Raw genomic sequence first — 18,291 nt, 5'->3', positions numbered from 1 at the left:
TGACAATTTGAATGGCTGAAGGCCAAGCGAAGCAGGATGAGTTTTCCCAGCACAAAAGCTGCCTTCTGGCTTCGAGGGTTTCGTGGAGGGAATGTCAAATATTTAACACAAAATCTTTATTGTGCGCCACACTCATTCTCATTATGTTTCCTAAATATAAGTTTTCGCTTTTTTCTTATATGTGTTTAATAACATAAATGGCCGGAGGGCATCACTGAATAGAAGTCGGGTTGAGCGCCTGCTGAAAAATAATGAGCGTCATGTGGCGTTGGCGTCGTCGCCGTCGTCAGCGTCTGCGGCAAGGCTTTTGATAAATTTACTAACAAATTTATAGGGGCAACAGTTGCTGCTGCCATAACAGCAGCCTCGGGGCGATAAATTTGCCGACGCATGTGGAGATGCGGCTGCTGCTGCTGCATACGACAATATACAATATACATAAAAGAAGAAAAAGGAAGGTGTGTGTGCTATGTGCAGATTGATGGCCAGGAGACGGCAGTTTCCGTTTGCCATTGCCGTTTGCTCGTTCATTCTTTTCGCATTGCAGTGCATTCAACTCGACAAATATTAACCTTAAAGTTTTGCGTTTGCGGCATGCTCTTGGGCCATAAACTCTTGCCAAAATGAGCTAATTGCATGCAGCTGTGTTTTGGCTTGAACCAACGAAATATGTTATATTTCGCCAGCAAACAACTTGACCTGCCTCAATTGGGCTCTTGTGTTAAGCTGCCCTCGTTAATTTCCATACTAGATGCCTTGCTCAGTTTTGTGTTGCATACTTATTAGGGCTGCCTCTTGTTACCACTGAACTGTGGGGCAATTTATATTTTATGGGAGTAAAATTGATGTACTTGGGTTTGTAAGGTACTATATAATCAATTTTATGAGGTAGATAGGTATTTTTTTTTATAAAATTTGTTGGAAAATTAATTGATTTGTTAAAAGACATTCGAACGTTTGATAAACTATTCATTAACTAGTTTGTTTGATGCTTAATGCAGAGAATATTTTAATTTGTATGTAATATATATATAGTAGAAACTCTTTTCTTATGCGGTATTTGATGATTTTATGATTCAATATTCATCTATTGAACCATACTAAATTTAGTTTCTTTTTAATTTTTAAAATTTTTCTTAATTTTTATTCGAAACATGTGTTAAAAACTTTAAGTTTTAGATTTATATTTTTTCTATGAAATGTTTCACTTTGTATACAAAGTATACATTTTTTACAATAAAATATGTGCAAGCATTTGATATGATAAATCTTCAAACGCTTTAAATAACGCAATAATAAAAAGCCAGTATCAAAAATCTTGACAATTGATTCAGAAATCTTGTAACTTACTCCATAGTACTCCGTAAGTGGAAACAAATGAACAATCGCAATGGCAGTGGTAATGAGGCTATGAAGCGATCATCAACAAGAAAGAAAAACATTAACAACACAGTAAATTGGGTTAATTGCCATTGTGTATGACTTTCGGCCATTTAACACACGAGTCAAGCGTCAAAAATATGCATATGAGAGAGAGAGAGGCGGGTTCATATGGCACATTCTAGCATATCGGCATTATATATGGCCGCACATCAGACGCAACAATTTGCATAAACCTCCGCATCGTCTGCTGCTGTAAAAACAAATGTCATTGCAAAATTGGAAATTTATATGAAACACAGTTTGCCACCACGTTTAAGCTGGGGGCTTAACCTTGGAAGAGTTGACTACCCGTTGATGTAGTAGATGTCGAGTTATGGCATTTTTATGAAGTCAACGCCACACTCTCGGCTTATACTACTTTTCTCTCTCTCTCTCTATTTCTGGGCAATTACTCGAACTTTGAGTTTTATTGCGGCTTTAAGTTTTGTCTAGTCTCGACTACCCTTCATTTTTATACCCGCTACCCATAGGGTAGAAGGGTATTATAACTTTGTGCCGGCAGGAAATGTATGTAACAGGTAGAAGGAGGCATCTCCGACCCTATAAAGTATATATATTCTTGATCAGCGTTAACAGCCGAGACGATCTAGCCATGTCCGTCTGTCCGTCTGTCCGTCTGTGTGTCTGTGTGTCTGTGTGTCTGTCCGTCCGTCCGTATGAACACCTTGATCTCAGAGACTATAAGAGATAGAGCTATAATTTTTTTTCGACAGCATTTGTTATGTTTGCACGCAGATCAAGTTTGTTTCAAATTTTTGCCACGCCCACTTCCGCCCCCGAAAATCAAAAAAATCGAATAACAAGCGTAATTTTAAAGTTAGTGTTGCGAATTTTGGTATATATAATAATAACTATAGTAGTTATGATTCCTGAAAATTTGGTTGCGATCAGATGAAAATTGTCGAAGTTATTAAAGAAATACTTTTGTATGGGCAAAAACGCCTACTTACTAGAGGTCTTAGTTGCTTTGGCTGACAATCTGGTATATTGTGCCGTCTATGGTATATTTTGAATGCGGTACTATATCAATATACCAAATATACTATTTGGTATATTTTTAGTATTTTTGCAGTATATTCGGTATATTTTGAGAAAATTATCGCAAAATATATTTCTTTTATTCAAAATGGGTAGCGGGTATTTCACAGTCGAGTGCACTCGACTGTAGCTTTCTTACTTGTTATCTCCTCCTTCTCGCGTCTAATATCTCATCTAAACTAAACTCTTCGTCGGCGTTAAATCCATTTGGCTCTGCATGTCGCAATCTTTTTTTTTATGACTGAAATTAGAGTTCTGACACTTTTAGAAGGAAATTGCAACAGTTTTTAAAATTTTTGTAATATTGTAATTCAAAAATTATGAGTATGCCACCAAATTTTTAAATTACTTCAGTTTTGAGCTTGCTTCTATAAGAATTATTCTTTTATTTTTTATTTATATTCCATTTTATTGTTTCATATTTTCTTTTCTTTCCTTTGGTTTTCTTACATTATATTTACTTTTCTTTTATAATCTTTAATACATTCTCTACTGAATTACTTTCCTAGCAACCATTTTCTGCCGAAAGAGTATTCAATGTTCGCCTGATTGTACTTTGTTATTCTCTTCGTATTTTTACGCTCCTTTTTTTGTTATACGTGGATTTGATTCATGACCATAGTTAGCATGTCTGTTGGTTTTGGTTCTCTGTCTCTGTTTCTCCTCGATTTCTCTCTCGCCCTTTGTTTCTTTCACTTCAGCTCAGCGTGTGTGCGATGTGTGTAGGCCGCTTGAAGCATTTGTCTAAGTCGGTGTCTGGTCGAGGTCGCATTGCCAATATGTTTGCCTCAACAAAAACTGACAAGTTGATGACTTAAGCGCACTGAAGCGTTGGCACAGACAACCAGCAAAAATTGTGATCCTTCGCCATCGCCATCGCCTTCGTCCAATGGGCCAGATTGAGGACTAATCAAAAATGCTATGAAATGGAAGCACATTGTATCAGATGGAGTGTAGGTAAGCTTATGAGTTGTCAGACACATGTGTTATATGACAGCAAGTTTATTAGACATTAACAGCTGTGAAATGTTTACAAGACAAGAGACGAGTCACTGTGGACTAATCAGAAATATTTGAGATAGTTTGAAATATGTAAAAGCTTCAGCATCGTTACGGATCGATTTCCAGTTTTAAAATGCATTCGTGAGTTCACATCTTTTGCCTGATTTGTTTTCATATTTCGTCTGGCGCAAAAAAAGCATGACAGAAATCCTGTTATGCATGTCACTGCCAGTCAGACAAATGGATAGAAAAAGGGGGAGACGGACTGCAGACGAGGAAGAACTTGGCAAGTGGACGGCACATTGTTGGCTGATGGCATAACACAATACAATATAATATCATAGACTTATAGTCGCTGTCATTTGCATGGAACGTCATCCTAAGCTCCAAGCATCCTCCTTGTTGTTGTTATTGCAATTGTTGTTGTTGTTGTTATTCTTGTTATGCCTGCAGCTGAGTTTTAAGCTGAAAGTTGTTCCTATCGCTGCCCTGCTTTATTGTTTGGTTTATTGAGTCGCGTTGTCCGTGTAAAAAACAAAATATGAAAAAAATCAACAACAGAGTTATGAAATGTTTTTTATTTTTTTTTCTCCTTTTTTTGTGTAAACTGAAAAGCTGATTTACTCTACTGTTTCGTGACTATATTAAAGAGACGAGTCGAACTTTAATGCGCACAAAATAATATTTAAAGGAGATTTTCTAACATTTGCTTAGGCTATTTTTATGATTCTATTAAATCATTTCCGAGAAGAGAGTTGACCTCGCTTTAAGAGACAATAAATATGAGGCATCAAAAGTGGCTTCCCTTATGCATTAGTAAATGTTATGGCCGGTTGCTAAGCAAATACATTCATTCTCAGTGCTCCCATCCGCTCATTATAAATGCTTGACTCACTCCCCCTAAAAGAGAAAAAAAATAAAGGGCCTCTGTCTCTAGGGAATGTTTTTGTTGTTCTTGACTGACTTTCTGCTCTGTTGGTATTGCTTTAATACCTTTTTTTTTGTACTGTGTGTCCCGAAAATGTTAAAGCAAATACGAGCATAAAGCGGATATGTTTACTGAGGCCAACTCCTGCACTTCCTTCTACGTACGTAGGTTGCTTTATCTTTTCGTCTCAATTGTGTTGTTAAGCACAGGCGGGATGCACACACACTCAAGGCATACTAAATTAAGATGGCAAATGGAATTGGTAAGCAGGTTTCGACTTGACACACAAAATTGATTTAAGCTAAGTTGATTTTTATTGATTTCAGTCAATGAGCTCTTCACCTCCAAAAATAGACCTAGCAGAAAAGTGGAGACTAAGCAGACGTGTAAATGTTCACCTTTCGCTTGCTTCGATCTCGAATAATGTTGCTGTTTACCTTGTTTCAACAGCGTCGAGTATCAATATTCAAATTAAAGTTGCCTTTTCGCCTGAAGTGCTGCTTATAACCAACGTGCTGGAAATGACGCGTCTCATTTGAATACTTTGCCATTACCAGAGAACCTCTTGACTCACCCCAGCCACATGTCACAAACAGATTCTCATAATCTTCGGGCAACGCAAAGAGTGTGGTAACTTTGGAAAACTATTTGTAACAAACTGTAGAAATACACTTGGAAAGCTTTCAAACTATTTAATTTATAATTTAAGAATTTCGAGCTATGTATATACATATAATAATTGCTTAAGTAAGAAATTTATAAAATAAATTTCTTTCACTGAAATCTGTTGGAATAATGTAAGTTTGATTAATATTGATCTGGTAACATTAATTAACAGTGTTCTTTCTGTAGGCACTCTTATGTAAGTTGAGCTATTATGTTAACATCCCTTCTAATTCTTTTTTCTAATAATCATTGCTATTGGCGCTTTATCTTTTATATTTTAAGCCGAACTTTACAATCACATTTTATAGGGCAACTTTATACCCTTTTTGCACTTCTTTTAATTAAAGTTCCGCTAACAAAATCCAATTAACATTTAAAAGCGTATACAGTTTTCGGTTGCGGAAAACGGAATCTAGATCTTATATTTTTTTTTGGAGGAGACAAACGGAAAAACGAAATCAACAAAATCATAATAAAAGGGCCATAACAGCGCTGCCAAATGGAAAGCATCCTGTATGTGGAGCGGCAAGAAATAGCGTCAAACTGAACATTGTGACAATGTTTCAATGGGCCAAGCGAAGACTTTGCCGAAAAAAGCAAAAAAAAACGAAAAATTGAAATGCAAAAAGCAAAAAAGCAAACAAAACAACGTTTAGATAACCGCAACTAGAGCAAGGGAGAGTGAGTGGGAGACAATAATGGCAGAGAAACCGGAAATAGACGAGCAGACCCTCAGCCATGCCAGCACAGTTTGTTGCGTATAATGGCGGCTTAAATGTGGCATGTGGCAAGCGGCGTGTGGCATGTGTGGCATGTTGTTGTTGCTGTCCTGCCACAAGTTCATTGCAAATAAAAATAAATATATTCAATATGTGAATTTATGCAAAGGCCAATGACCAAAAAAATACGCATTGTAATTCTGATTATAGCCAAGTCAAGCCAAGCCAGAGGCCAAAGCAAACGCAAAAGCTGCTTTCGACCAAAAGTCAACCATTTCCCGGTGGTCGGTCTTTCAGTCGAAAACTTTCAACAAATTGTTATGGGCTATGAAAAGCGAAATATTCGCTTGAATACGAAAACGTATTGACCAGGTACGAAACTCAAACGAAATACTTGCGAGTAACTTTTCGAATTGTTATGGTTGTTATTCAGTCACATATTTATTGATTTAAACTCAATTACGTCGTAAAATCGCGTCGATTTGCGACTCCAATTTGGTTGTAAAGTCGAAACAAGTCAATCACTCACTCAAGAAATTGGTAAATAAACTTAAAAGTGCGCGCCGCATACCACAAATGACTGCGAGTATTCGAAAAGCAAACATTCACAACACTCACTCACCAACACACTCACAGAAAATGACTTTGGAAGGGGGGCAATAAAATATCATAAAAATCCACAAACAATAAACCTGATCGACAACAACAGTGTGGCGGCAGATGAGAGCAATTGCAAATGTTCAACCATTTATTTGTTGGTGAACCGCTAGGAGACTAAAGAAGGAGAGATACCCTGTAATTTTATGCTTATGAAAAAGAAAAAATATTAAAATAATTTTCTAATAAAGAGATTACATTGATTGGATCCAGTTTCAGAGATTTCTTATTGAATTGTATAATATATAATATAATATTAATTTGTCTTATTTTCGTTCCAGTATTAGCAACAATAAAAGCTTCATTGGTCAGCTCAAGATCTTTGCTTAAATACCTACAACACATATTTTAGAACTGAAAGCTTAATATTGTTTTATTTTATATTTATTACATTATTGCTCCCTTCAATTTAAAAAGTGACTGTCAAGATAACCTTATGTGGAGCAGGATAAATTGAAATTACAAAATTAAATTTTGAAAAACTTCGTTATAATTTTATTTGATGCATATCAATAAATACCTGACTAATCATTTACCTTTGGCTTGAGAAAATAACCATAATATATTTGAAAATAATGTAAATATTTGAATTCGTTATTGAATGTTATTCTTAATAATTATATAGTTTTTTGGATGAAGATTCCTTTTAATTAAAAGAAGTACCTTATTAAAATAGAATCACGTTAAATCTTTGCCATAAATGTTTTTTAATTTATTTATTTTTCATAATTTTTATTTTTATTTGAAAATCATTTAAAGTATTTTTAATTATTACATATTTCATATGCTCTTTTCATTTTAAATTCTCAGGGTATATTGTAAACGCCTGCACATATTTGGTTTATGGCTCTGACGAGACGTTTTCGATTTGCGGCCAAAAGGGCAAGAGAAAAGGCTAAAAATGTACTAATACTTACTATAGAGTAAAGACTGTGGAGCGGGGGCGAGATGAGCTGGTAAATTAAGCATTTTATTAGCGCCACTTGGTCAAATTGAAATGTACGTACATATATAATAGATACACACAACTATAATGTGTGTGAGTGTGTGTGGGAGAGAGAGAAAGCAGCCTAATGTGGCCAGCATGTGTGAAATATCAGCGACCAATTTATGGCGCTTGTGCGGGCCTGACTTTTTGTTTATAAATAGCAGCCAACATACACACACACATACACACACTCGCACACCTCCCGCTGGCAACGTCACCAAATTAAATTTAATGAGCAAGCGTTTGGCCAAAAAGAAAAGGTTCACTCAGCAATGCGTCTAAATCAAATTAACGTGCATTACCAAATAGTCACAATGCGGGGCAAAATAAAAAGTTAAGGGAAGGGTAAGAGCTGTGGAGTATTGACTCTGCACATAATTCTCAGTCTTGTGTCTCGCAAATAATACGCATAAATTTGCTGTAATTGTGACAAGCTGTGTCCCCAAATCAACAAAAGATGCCACGTGGCGAGATATAAAATATAAAAATATATACAACAGCCTGGCACAGGCGGTGTAAAAGTGAAAGCCGAAATATATTGCCGGTCGACTGTAAAGAACCTTTGAAAATTATATTTTTATTAAAAATGCCATTGGCAATTTGGTTTATTGGCTGGGAAGAGACATTGAAGATGACGAGCAGACGGAGAACTGGCAACGTTTTTAATGAAAATATAAAAAAATGTGTGAAATTTGATTGGGAAATGTTCGTAATTTTCATGGAAAACGAACTTAATTAAGCCTCAATACAAATTCTCGCACTTCCCCCGCACTTTTTTTTTTTGCTATTTATAGCCAAAATATTGCCTTCGATTGTTTTCACATCAAACAAACGCCTAATCGTATTGGCCAGGCTCGCATTTGGTTGGCTCTGGCTATTAACCCAGCACATTTGTTACCGCAGCAAAACTATAAATAATGCGTAGAAAATATGGCAAGCCATAAGTAAGTATGCATGCAAAAAGTTGGCCACACCCAGACAAACAGACACAGCCACTCCATCAGCTGTTGTGCAAAACTCCAAGTCATAAATCAAAGTTAATGGCAACGATTAATTTCTGGCTCGTTTTTGACAAAATACTGTAACAACTGCCACGCCCCCTTACAAAAAGTGAACGAGAAACTTTTACTGTGGGCGGTCTGCTCACAAATTAGTCAAATTAAAATGCTGCTAAAAGGTTGATTGCCAGCGGTGGGATGAGTCAACACAGCATTGCAGAGCAACAACTCCGTCTCTCAGTCTAGCTGAAATAAAATTCAAATAGACAGTTGCAAACAAACTCGTATATCACACACGCCTGGCTGGAGAGCAGAGACAGAGAGAGATAGAGAGAGGAAGGTATAAAATTTTGTCAGTTGCTCAGCCTAAAGGTATGCAACACTTTTTTCGTGTGATGAACGAGATGAATTCGCTGTCAAGTAAATACGTGTTTCACGCTCAACATTAATTCATAGCAAGAGCACACTCAAAGGTATCGATGGCTGTGTGCATTAGGCTGATTGCCCAACGACTATGAGTAATCGTTGTGGCATTCATACATAATATTCATGCAATTTCAATCATTTTGACGGCTCAGTGTTGGCCATGTTCTACAGGCTGACGGTGCTGCTGCACCTATACAACGGGTTAAGCAAAGTGCTTGGACTTAACACATTTAATTTGCAGGCAAATAAACAGCAATTCTGTGAATGGCGTTTTGGATGGATTTATGCATGGATTTGGCATTGGCTTTTCGTCTGTCCAGCTTGTGTTTTCGGCTGCCTCGAGATGTACAGACAATGGATGAAGTGTGCGCTTGATCTTCGCATACTTACGAATATTATTATCTATGTCTTTCGATATTGCGGAGCAGCAGTAAGCAGCTGGAATCTGTTGCGAAATCAACGAAGTTTATGTGAGCTGTTGAATCTCTTCATTTGCATCGGAAGAATGCATTTGAAACTCTTCGGGATACCTGTAAAGGTGAAATTAAAAAAGTTGGTTATACACTGGATTCGCGAAATATTTGTTTGGATTTGTTTCTGCCCCGTAATGAAGTGGTCACTTGCTTGGTTGCAAGTATATTTCGCTCGCTGTACCATACTCGATTGCCTCGTGGATTTGGCCACGTTTCTACATTTTCATTTTGTGCTCTCTTTAAGCCAACGTTTGGATAATTGCGTTGAGCGGTCAAAGAGAGAGCAAACCTTATATGTGGAATACTATAAAAAACTAGTTAGACTTCGTGTCAATATGCAGAAATTGTGCTGGGCAGCTTACTTAACAAGACTAATCATATCCGTGCTGTATATTACTCAGTGTGGTTATCAACTGTACTGGCATAAGGATTTTAGATCTGTTGTGCACTTGGCAGGCTTTAATTTATTGTTAGCCAATATCTGGCCTATTTTGAAATTGATTAGACTTATCGAAGGAATGGAACGTAAAATATTCGAACAATTATACCATTATGAGTTGCTGAAATCGCTCAGATTATGGAACAGTTCACGAAATTTACGGCTGATAAAGGTGAGTTTTATTGATGTACATTTTGATTTAACAAATTCAATATAAAATATAAAATTCTTTTAGCTGGATCTGATGCAATTGAAACGTTGCACGTTACAGGAGAGAGTCATCACCGTCTACAACTGCATTGCTGTAAGGCGTACTTTGGTTCTGGACATGATCGATTTTGTATTTGTCAACAGTCTGTTGATTATCAGTTTCAGCATTAAATATTCAACAAATGACTTACAGATATTTAATTCAAACAAATAACATAGTTGTCATAACTTGAACTTTTTATTATTATAAATTAAATTATACAGAATGAGAAAAAAATATAATATTAATGCATACAATTTAATTATTTTTATATCTGCTACATATAGGGTAGAACAGCATTATAACTTTATTTATGTATGTAACATGCAGAAGGAGGCATGTCCGACCCCATAAAGTAGAGATCAAGAATATAAAGATCAGGGTCAACAGACGAAACAATATTCAAGCCATATCCGTCTGCCCGTATAAAACAGTTGTTCTTAGAGACTATAATATAGACCTATAAATTTTATAGTTTGCACGCAAATGGAAAAAAAATCGAATAATATGCGTAATTTGTGAGCTAGATACAGATAATAATAAGTACAGCATTCTTGTAAGTTTGGTTGCGATCATATTAAAATTGTACAAGTTATTTAAGAAATACTTTCGTATGGCAAAAAGTGCCTACTACAATCTGGAACATATTTTACTCATTGGAATATATAGATTGTAGTACTAGATCGTTATACCAAATGTAGCCTTCTGCATATTTTAGTGTTTTTCGGTATATTGATTCGGTATATTTTAAGAATAATACCGTTCAATTTTGCTTTTATCCAAAATGGGTAGCGGGTATCTCACAGTCGATTACACTCGACTGTAACTTTATTATTTGTTTTTATAGAAAACATTTTTCAACCATTTTACAAAAGCAATTTTACCTGGCTTATTTTCTTTTTTCATGTTTGTACTTGCATTTTTATTCGATTTTGTGTACAAATAATATTTGTTGACATAAAGAGATGGTTGAAATTGTAAATTAAATTAAATTATTTTTACCAATTGGATATTCTACAAGTCAGTCTGTACGGATAGAGCACTTTTTACTCTAATTATTATAATATTTTAATAATATTATTTTATATAATATTCGGTAATATAATTAAATGCAGTTAGATAATTCTCTTTTCAATATCCGTTTGTCATGCTCTCTCATATATTGACTTTCTGTAATAGAAATAAATTTGGTGAATTGGCATTCAATTAGTAAAATTGTCTATTAATTCGATTTATGGTACTTATCCTAATTAAATTAAGTTCTTTGTTCAGTTAGCTTTCAGTTTCAGTGTCGTTCATATTTAGCAAGATGATAGTAATACTTAACTTGCTCCATTTTTTGACCAAATTGTTTGGCATAAGCGAGTTCTACTTTGATCGCCACAGACAGAAATTTCTAACATCTGGATGGTTTCGTGTCTGTGTATATATTGGACATTATGTTACTATGGTGCCGTGGGGTTTCATTGTAATTGTCAATAATATTTGTCATTCACCTGATTGCCCGCATTTTGAAGGAAGCGTGTGGACTTACATAAAAATAAATAACTTAAGGCTTCTCATACAAGTCATCGGATTCTCAACAAGTGGATTTATTCTACTTAATCAACGGGAAAAAGTGTTAGAAGCTTTGAACTTGTTTGTTCGCCTTGCTAAAATGCATATGGAGTACTTTGGAAAACCAGTTTCGATGTCATTCGGCTACCTCATACTCCATTTAATACGCGAGTGTCATGCATTCAATTTGCTTTCCACGCGCATTATTTATGAAAATTATTACATATTTATGATATTACAAGTGCGATCAGTGTTAATATTCTTACTGAGCGATTTCGCAATATTTCTCTTGAATAACTTGCTTAAGTCCTTAAAATTCAGCTTCTATCAGAACATAAAACTGAGTAAAGTAAAACGTTCTCTTTGCTTGAAATACTTTGAAGAATTTCTGAACTTACGCCAAAGTATCCAGAAATTATTGTGGCCTGCTATTATAAGCCGATTAATCGCAGATATAATGCTTGCAGCTCAAAGTTGCCTGGATTATTATTTTTTTGGTCTAAGTCCATTATTTGTCATTGTTCAGTCAAACGTGCTTCATATAGCGAAAATAACCCGAGATATCGATATGCTAGAGCATCAGATATTAAGGGATTTATATGAATATGAATTTCTCGAGTCTTTAAGACGGCCAAATACCACAAAGAGTATGCGTTTTTTAAGGGTAAGTTAATGATGACTTCTACTATTTATTATAGTTAGTTTTAATTTGATTTTTCTAGTTGAAACAGCTGATACTTAAACGCAACTGTCGCAATGAATGTTCAATAACCATCTTTAATTACACGTATTTAAAGCACAGTTTGACGCTGGAGATTATGGATTTGATTTTCAATTATAGTTTTCTGGTAATAAGTTTTAGCTTGAAGCTGGTTGGTAGTAAGAAAGCAATTTAGAAAAGCAAAAATTTAATTTTTTGAAAATAATTAATCTGGTTTTTAATATTCCTATTGAACTTTAACCAAAAATTTTTATTTTATTTCATTAAAAATTTTATTTTTCTCTTTTATTTATCTCTTCAAAATTAACGGATATGTTTATCAGAGCAAATATGTATATTGTATTCAAATTTCATTAGCTTATGCAAATTAATTGAATGAAGCTAACGTTCAAATAACGAAATAAATATCAAATATTGTACAAATTCAAACAAAAAATGGCATTAACTTTTTTTCGTTTTATCAATTATTCAATGTTGCAAATTGTGTGGTAAGTGGCAACTAAAATTAAAAGCCAAATAAGAAAATTCAAAAATGATTGAAATCAATAACAAAACCTTTGCTGAGAGACAATTGCATACATATACATTTTAATGGAGCAGCTCTTCCTATAAATTCATGAATTCTATCTGCCATGCAGGTGGCCTAATAAATGCAATATAAAATATCGCTGTTGTAGTTTCAGTTGCAGTCGCATTGCCACCAAGTTCGATTCGTATTAGTTGCGCTTGACTTCAACTGCGACGGCGACTGAGACGACCGTAAAAATGTGTTGCAGGTGGCAAGTGATGAGGGTTTGGGTGTGTGTGGAACAGACAGACAAAAAGACTCCCTCGATGAAAGAATTGGTAATTGCAATTTTGTGCGCTCACGTTTGCCCCTTGGTTATGACTTTATTTACACTTGAACTTAAAATTGTGGCACGCACAACCACTTATCATAAGCGCTTGCTTGCAACAAGTTTATACGTGTGTGCCTCTTGTGATTATATTTTTATTTGTTTTGTATTCTTATTCAATTAAATTTCAACAATAAAAGATTAGATTAGAAATTATTTCAAGAATTTTTGGTCATGTAAGTAAGAAGTTAATTTAACTATTTAAATAATTGAATTTATTTTTCTGTTATAGTTATTAAAATGTATCATATCATACTAGTATAAGTTTTATTTATTATATAGAAAACCCTTTCATTATTTAATATTAGGATAATTGAAATAATTTTTGTAAAAGTACAGTTTGATTTACTTAAATAATGCAGTTTCTGCTGACGGTTGACTTCGTTATGACTGCTGCTGCTTCTGTTCTGATGATTTACTTCTCACGACTGTTGTTCGACTTCATAACGACTGATTATACCGATAGTTTAGTGCCCATCGACCAACTACTACCAACCAACTAATACCGATAGCGTCTATCCACTCGACCTCCACCTCTGTTACAAAAATGTAATGAATTGAATAATTATCATTGTTATCATAAGAAAAAAAGTTTATTATGGCTTATGTAAATTACGTATACGTATCGTAGTCAACTCAATGGACGATTTTACATTTAAAAAAATATTAACTTTTACTTGATCCGCATAGTTTTTAATATATTCTGCTGCTCTTCGCAATCCCTCTATCTTAGCACCTTTTGTTGTTCACTTTGTGCGCGGTCAAACGTTTTGTAATCGCTCACTTCACTTCAACAGTTAAACATTTAAGTTTAATGCGAGCATTGGGAAATATTGGTAGTGCGATTTTGTAGTTCGCGGGTGGCGAGAAGTGGCATTAAAGCGGCAGCAGCTGAGCATCGCATAAATATTATACTTTGTATTTAGACAAATTTGTTGTTTTTTTTTTTGGGAGCAAGCGCGCGCGTTTGGGGTGAAATGCCTAATCACACTTTTAGCCTTTTTGGTCGCTGGCAATATATATCAACGAGATGGATGTTATTTGATGATCCCAAACTGTTGAGAAAGGGAACGAAGCATCCTTTGAGCTCTTCACATCAATTACGTTGAATGTTTTTGTGGCTCCACAGCCACACACCAAACAAAAAAACAAAAAAACAGAAATGGAGAAAAGGGGAACCAGCTGTGGCGTCTGTTGCCAACCCTGTTCACAATTGAACAAATGCGAGTTCGAGCATTGAAAACTCTCGAGTCAAGGGGAATCCTGAATTTCCAAGAGATGGAAACGGGTAAAAAGGGGGAACAGGGAAAGCGGCGGCCAACAAATTCGCGCCATGTGAGCTTGGGCTTGTGGTTCGCGTTGGTCTTTTTCATGCTCGCTGATTTCATTTCCAGCAAATCGTTTTCTCATTCGTTTTTTGCGTTTTTTGTATATTTTTTTTCTCATTTTACGGCGCGTTGCTCGTTGGTCAAAAGAAGTTGGCCAAGCATATAAATTAAATGACGGTCGAGCGTCGAGTGTTGAGTGTTGAGCGATTGAAATTAGGCTATCTAAAAATTGAGTTCAAATGCAATGCGCTATTTCTATTGCATACCTTGCGGCCTTTGTCGTTTTTCCTGCGCTCCGCTTTGGGAGCAAATTTGTGAAATGTTTTGTCCCAGACTCGACCACATTCCATACAGCGCAGCGCTGTGCTGTCCTGTGTTGTGCATTCCCTTGACTTGACTTCGCTTGTGCCACATTTTCAGCTACATAAATAACATTTAAAGCAGCCAAAGTACGAATACGCTTGGCACATATATCAGGAGGTTGCAGTAGGTCCATTGGAATGCTGTAATGCATCGTAGTCTGTGCTTAAATTATGGCAGGCATTTGGCCACGTTGTTCAATGAACTGCCGCACGAAACAAAGAGACTAAGCTTAGCACACAAAAGGAGTGCCTAAACCGAGAAGAATGCACGCAGTGAACAGAGCAAAAGCAGCTCGAGGTGTGTTTAACTCATTTGAATAAGGTAAAAGTAAAGTTGTGTTTAATTCATTTGAATATGGTAAAAGTTAAAGCTGCACTTTAAAGCAAGCAAGGGAATCGTGCCAATTAGCTGTCAACGCAATTGTCGCCCTCCAGTGGCATATTAAAACTACATAAAGTATCCCAAAATAGCATTTAGTGTGCCATGTGTGTGTGTGACAATTTAATGCATGCCAAATTGTGCTATCAACAGTTGTCACAGACCTTGAAAGAAGCAAAAGGGGGAGTCTGTAGGCTGTGGGGTCTGCGGCGGCAGCGGTGGCGACGCCGTGTTGAGCGTGCTGAGAGCCCAAGCGTGGTGACCTCGGCACGTGTAGTGTCAGGTAAAACGAAAACGAGAGCAGAGCAGAAAAAAATTGTTGGCCAAGTCTTTGGTTGGCTGGCACGCTGCGATACGCTGTTGACCTGGACGTGGACGTGGATGTGGCAGGTGTGCTGTGTCAATCTTTGGGATGCCATGCAAGAGTTGCTGTCTGTCAGCCATCGCCGTCGCCGACGACGACGACGAATGTCAACAAGAGCGTACATCAGCGAGTTGTCGTCATTGTCATTAGAGTTGCTGTCAAAGCCGCATGCACATATTGGAAATTGGGTAGCCGGTAACCAAGGGGAGTCAAGCTTACATTCCTCCAGTCTATCTCTCTCGCTTCGGTATGTGTGCAGTTATGCAAATGATGTGCAAGTCGTGGGCAAGCTTCAAAGGGTTTGTCAGTCAAGAAATGGCTAACATAGCGAATGCCGATGCCAATGCCGAAGTCACATAGAGTGTGGGAACAATAAGCGAAAACCTGCTCGTAGTTGCTGAGTTAATGCATGGTTGGCTGGCAGCAATGCAAGCTAGCGGAAATTGTTTAACAAAAGCAGGAAATGTTACACATACACACTCAATTACACAGACACGCTGCACGACTTCAATCCTCTTTTCACTCCTCCCTCCCGAAGCAAGTATAACATTACGTATACGCAGCGTATTTTGCCCGCTTTAGTTGCGGCATGTGTTGACAACACTTTGCAATTGGGTTAATTGTACATTCGCTCGCTTTGACTCGTTAGTGGAGTGCATGTGTGTATGTTACAGCATTTTAAATGTGGGTCATTGGGTTGAATGTCGAGCGGGTTGTTTAGCTGCCGTTCAAAACGAGCATTTAAATGCGTCAATTTGCTAGCTCAATTCACATTCACCACCAAAGTCAACTAGACACAATATTGCCGCTAGCTACTCGTTGCTTCTGCACGCGTTACTCATCATTCGGTACTCGTCACTCATTACTAGTCACTCGTTACTCGACACTTGTTACTCGTCACTCGTTACTCCTCACTCGTTATAACTAACATGTTACAATTCACTCGGTACTCGTTGCTCGATACTAGTTGTTCGTTGCTCGTTACTCGTCACTCGCTTACGCTCTGGCGAACACAAACTATCTCAGCTCTCGCACGTGCTGGCATCATTTGCTGCTTATGCACCACTTGATAGCTCCTCCCCAACTTTCTACATATGCAAATATATTACGTGATTTCTTTTAGAGATTTGCTCATAATGCAAACAACTAGTCGAATGCTCGAAGAGTTTGAATTGAGCTAACAAAAACTATGCAAATGGGTTAAGCAGAGACTGAATACGCTCCACATTTCCACCCCTGTTGATTTATGATATTGCAACTTAATGTCACAGTATTAACCCCATGGGTCATGTGAGTGTTTTTTCCCTCCAGCGAGAAAAGAGATTCTCCGTCTCAGTTGTGGGCCAAAATAAACAATTATGTTGCTGCATAAGGCATTTACTTAACCTGTTTTAATGTTTATGCCTCGCAATTAAATGTTAATTAGCACGTTGTTGCATTTTATGTTCGAATCATAATTAAAATTCATTTAATGAGGCCGCAAATTTGCATAGTTAATGGCAACGTCAATGCCACGCCCTCTGGCCACGACGCTGCTGATAAATGCTGAATCAAAGCCCAGCACACAAAAAAAAAAAAAAATCTGAAAAAAGTGGGAAAAATCAACGACGGAAGTCATTTAAAACACATTTCATCGCCTGATTTTGCACAAAGTTGCTGTGTATTTTAAGTGTAGCAAGGAATGAAGTTGAAAGCGGGATTTTTGGGGTAGGGGCAAGAGAAAGAACAGTGGCATATGCGGCATGCAATTTGCATTAAGCGTACATGAAACAAAATGGCGTGTAATTTAAAATGAATTAATGAACCAAGCAATTTATAAAAGGAACAAAAAAAAGTATAACCTAAAGACGCCGTGTGCCGATGGCCGATGGCCGATTCGCGATAAGCGAACAGAAGTGAAGGCGGGTGGGAAATTGTAAATTTGACACGTAAATGAAAATGAAAATGACCAGCAAATGACAGGAAGGAAGGAAATTGCACTTAAGTCGCGATTTCATCGATTGAGGACAGCTGCTAATGAGCTCAAGAGTTAGACGACGAAGTTAACTCAACACAGAGTCGCATATATACATCGACACTACATGTATATTACTCGTATGTAGACTGACCTCGCTTTAAGAGCCAGTATTTTCTTTTTATTAGAAGCTAACTCCATTTTTATTGGCCTTAGGTCAGCATTTATGGCAGCACTCTGAAGTCGCCACGGTGCGTATGAGCAATCTGAAGCGATGGCTTTAAAATTTGATGGCTGCACCATAAAATTTGCTGGCACTGTGATTCTGAACAGCCATTTCAGATGCTCTACTAAACTATTAATTTACGCATGGCAGCAAGTGAAGTGACAAAAAGAGAGTGGAAAAGGAAGCGGGAAATGTTTGCTGAGGCTGCGGCTGGCTGCAACTTTTTAACGCATCAACTTAATGTGCTTCAGCTAATTTGGTTTTTATTAAGAGTCTCCGCCTCGTCACTCTCAACACATGTCACACGCACTTTGCCTCCTCTTCTAGGAGAAAGAGCAGGCCTCAAGTGCCGTGTCTGAGCACTGACAGCAGCAGCAAGCAAGCAACAGCGGCGTACAGTTTATTATGCTGTAAATATTGTAAATAAAAAAAAAACGAGACAAGAGAGAGCAGAGCACGACTTACAACATACTCTGT

This window comes from Drosophila albomicans, chromosome 3 (assembly GCF_009650485.2).
Source record: "Drosophila albomicans strain 15112-1751.03 chromosome 3, ASM965048v2, whole genome shotgun sequence".
NCBI classification, from domain to species: Eukaryota; Metazoa; Arthropoda; class Insecta; order Diptera; family Drosophilidae; genus Drosophila; species Drosophila albomicans.
The sequence above is the reverse complement of the archived record's forward strand: the minus strand, read 5'-3'. Positions refer to the sequence as shown.